The sequence below is a fragment of the Lolium rigidum genome, chromosome 5, assembly GCF_022539505.1.
Source record: "Lolium rigidum isolate FL_2022 chromosome 5, APGP_CSIRO_Lrig_0.1, whole genome shotgun sequence".
Classification (NCBI taxonomy): domain Eukaryota; kingdom Viridiplantae; phylum Streptophyta; class Magnoliopsida; order Poales; family Poaceae; genus Lolium; species Lolium rigidum.
The window spans coordinates 79,243,039-79,247,085 of NC_061512.1; the positions used below are offsets into that span (position 1 = coordinate 79,243,039).

The 4,047-nt window shown below is 43.8% G+C and overlaps 1 pseudogene; it reads left to right on the top strand.

Moving 5' to 3' along the window:
* The first annotated feature begins 1,266 nt into the window (after positions 1–1,266).
* Positions 1,267–3,822, top strand: LOC124653686 (annotated as a pseudogene).
* Positions 3,823–4,047: the final 225 nt, after the last annotated feature.

Consider the following 4,047-nt stretch of genomic DNA (forward strand, 5'->3'; position numbering starts at 1 on the left):
CTTCAAACTCTACACAAGCCGGAATGCCTCACTTGATCATTGTCGCTTCGTGTATACTCACAAATGCTCCCCCATACACTATGATGGGAAAGCCCCATTGATGCACATCTTCACATGTCCATTATCACCAAATGGACGGCAAGCTTCAATCATGTGATTCACTCAAGATGCTCATCTTGAACTTGCCCAACTCAACCTTGTATCTTCACATACTCACATAAGATAGAGCATGGCTAATATTGAGTTCCACATAAGAACTCCATCTTCATTTCTTCTTCTTGATCATATCACATATGTATCTTCAAACCGATGATCTTGATGCCAATACACAAGGTATACCTTTATCTTCATGGCATCCATACTTGAATCCAACACATGGAGAACAAGTAGTACCTATGGAATATTCCTTCATATAAACTAAATGAAAACATTAGTCCATAGGGGTTGTCATTAATTACCAAAACCACACATAGGGGCAATGTACCCTTACACCAATCAATGGGATTTGGGCCTCCGTCTCTCCCTTCCACCATCTCCATCGCCATGATAGCGGCAGGAAGTAGAGGGGTACAAAGACCGAATCTCCTTTGGATCCACGGGAAAAGGCACGCCAGACTTGAACCGGTTGCTAGACGCATTTGCCGATCTCCCTCTGCCACCACAGTAAAGAGAGGGAGGATGAAGACCAATTATCTGCCTCAAATCACGGTCGCTAATGAGCTTATTGAAGAAGTTGCCACTAGATCCACCACCAACAACCACCTTCCACCATGGTGGACAACAGGGGAGGAGCAGGTAGACCACCGGTCGCTGCTCTCACGAGCCGGCGAACGACTCAAGATCGCCAAAGCGCTGAAAACTAAAAGCAAACCTACCACTATTACCATTCGGCCCTCTCTCCTGCTCATCGTTAGCCAGCTGTGGCCGCTGGTGACGCGAGGGAGAGTAGCCGGCGAGGTGGCGAAGGAGTCGATGTAGGCGAGGAGAGGAGAAACAACGGTATCCAACGACAAGAGACACTCGAGAATGTACCCTAGATTTTATAGGGAGAACATTCCTCTAAACTCTTGCCAAGTCTTATGTTTCCATCCGTACAATCAAATATACATGAATGTACATGCATTATGTAACAATTAAGTTCAAAAGATGACGTGGCAGCGCAACAGAATCAGATCCCTCCGCCGTCCCCATGCCATCACCTACCGACCGACAGCCTAGAGAAGAACAAAAGGAAAAGGAAAATAAAAAATAAACGTAGGACTAAAAAGGAAAACCCTAGCTCTTCGGGCACCCATGGCGATGGCGACAGCGACGGCGATCTCCGGCCGCGTAGCCGGCGAGGCCAGCGCAATCCTCGCTCCTTCCGCTTCATTTCTCCCTGCACCGCTCCGGCGCGCCCCCTGCTCCAAGGTCAGCCTCCCCATCCCCATTTCCCCTCAAAAACCCAATCTCTGTCCTCCCAAGTACTTGTCGATTGCTACACCCCGGCGGAAACAATATCAAATCTAGGCCTGTTTTACTGCTTCCATATCGATTGCCTTAATTTTCCATTGAGAAGATGTTTCAATTTGGGACTGGCACCATGGAAGTAAGTTCAGCTGTGGCTGCTGACAGCAAAACCTAGTGGTCTGTCATCTGCGTGCCTGTGTCCGTGATAAGTGGATTGGTGATGCGAGTAAACTGCTGGGTATGTTAGCAGTACTAGCAGCATGAACCGCTGTTTACAGAATCTAGTCGTCCAAAATTTCGTTGACCTAAGCTTGCCCTGTACTCTTTCCCGATCTGCATTTCTGATCTCCTTTTCAAATTGTACCTTTTGCACTAGTGAGGGGTTTATTTCATATTGCATAAGCTCTAGTACAACACCTCCTGGACTACACTTGTGTGCTAGTATACTGAAGTATGTCAGATGTACTCCTTACATTTGGAAATGCAGGGCCTTGTTTGACTGCCCAAGTGTGCACTTTGACCATAATTGCTTGTAATAATTACAAAATCGCAATCATAATGAAGTGATTTTGAGTAGAAATGCAGTACTGCCCACATTCCAAATTATTGGGTTAACTATTTGTCAAAGCTTGACTCTCAAATTATGCCCTACAGTTTCAAATAGTTGGACTATCAAATAATGCCCTACATTTTGGAACAAAGGAGTCCGTTGGTACTTGGTAGACAATCTAGTGCCTAGTCTGATCATAAGGAATATAGACTTAGAAATTAGTGATCTAAGACTTTGGAGTACTAACTTTCTGTCTGACATGGATATAGCACGCAGTGGAATGTTCTTATATATGTAAGTAAAGAGAGTAATCCTGAGATTTGCGTATGTCTAAATATGATTTCTTTGCTCAGTTATGGGTTCTCCATACCAGCATTGTGGTTGCTCTGCTCAATGGAGCCTTTGCTAATTTCCTATGCACATCATTTTTATTTTCCTTTCTGTAGAAAGGCGAAAACGCGCTTATTTGTCTTTCTGCTATATTTACTCTTATGTGCTTATGTGTACCTGCTCACAGATACTGGCCATAGTGTGCAGGTATCATGTAGACTCTGATAATCTTCTTGTATTGTATAAATTTCTTGACAAAACTGGGCATGACACAAGGTAGTGGCTGTGGATACTACCAGGGCTGCAGGATGCACTCATAGGATCTTGACGCTGAATATATAGGATCCTTACTGATCCCCAGTTCGTTAAACGTGATGGAAGGGAACCGAAATTGAATATACTCTTTTTGTTTCTGTTCTTGCTTCACCCATGCATGATGTGCTTCTTCCTACCATAGTCTTTTTGGGCTTCTGTGGGTGGAGTCCACTGAAGTTGTTAAATTACGTATTTTGTCAAGTTTTGGTTACTTAAGAGAGTTCTGTTGCATTTAAATCCTACTGATGAATAATGGATGCCTTCCATTGCTGTATGCATGACCCAATTTGTACATGTTTTCATTTTTTCTGTTCGTTATTCTGTCATCTAATGACTTGCTATATGATTCTGTAGACACGCTTTTGTGCTTTTCCTCGTGGAGCACCTAGCAATCTCATGCTTAAACCGGGACGACTATGCCTTGAGCGCCAAAGCTGTTTATTACAGAGATCTAGTACAACTTCTGCTCTTTCAAGGGCTTCTCTCCTGTTACTCAAGACGTTGAAGGCTTCCTTCACAGTGTTGTCAATATGGGATTTCTTGACCGTCTGAAACTGGCTTGGAAGATAATCTTCCCTGCACCGACCATACATGAGAACACAAACGCAAGTATCGCAAAACAGAGGCTGAAGATGATCCTATTCTCCGACAGGTGTGAGGTCAGTGATGAAGCAAAGAAAAAGATAGTGGAAAACGTTGTTGAGGCGCTATCTGAATTTGTGGAGATCGAATCACGGGACAGTGTACAAGTGGATATCTCGACTGACGCTGGCCTCGGCACGGTGTATTCTGTGACTGTCCCCGTGCGCCGTGTGAAGCCAGAGTATCAAGAATCGGACGAGCAATACAGAGGGAAAATTGTCGGGGTCGACTTCAAGGACACTGGAGAATCGTCTGGTAATGTTGATGTTACCTTTGATTTCTATGTACCCAGTGAGAACCCCTGAACTCCTTGTACTTGGTGTGTTCTGTTGTCTTCCTCTATCGTGGACTCGTTGGGTAGAATGTTTGATGTGGTCTGGTGTAAATATGTAGGCCTTTCTTTCATTCAAATAGTTTCATGTAATTCGATTTTGGAATTTTGTTTTGGTGGTAGGAGACATGTAGTGCCAGATTCTTAAAATTGTTTCCCACCTCTACTGTTTAATTTGATGAAGTAACACTGTACTGCCGCTTTACCGCTTTCTGTTTGAGAATGTTTACCACTGTTGATGAACCACTGGTTACAACTTGTTGGCTTAATAACTTGTACCATTGTTTGAAATATGTTTACATTGCGTTGGTACTCTGTGGGAGATGAATATTACCGATTATGAGTCGACTTGTCATAATATAACTGGGACAGAATCACAGTTCCAGTCTGATTCCTGCACTGAAACTCCAGGAATTGTCTATCCAGTCAA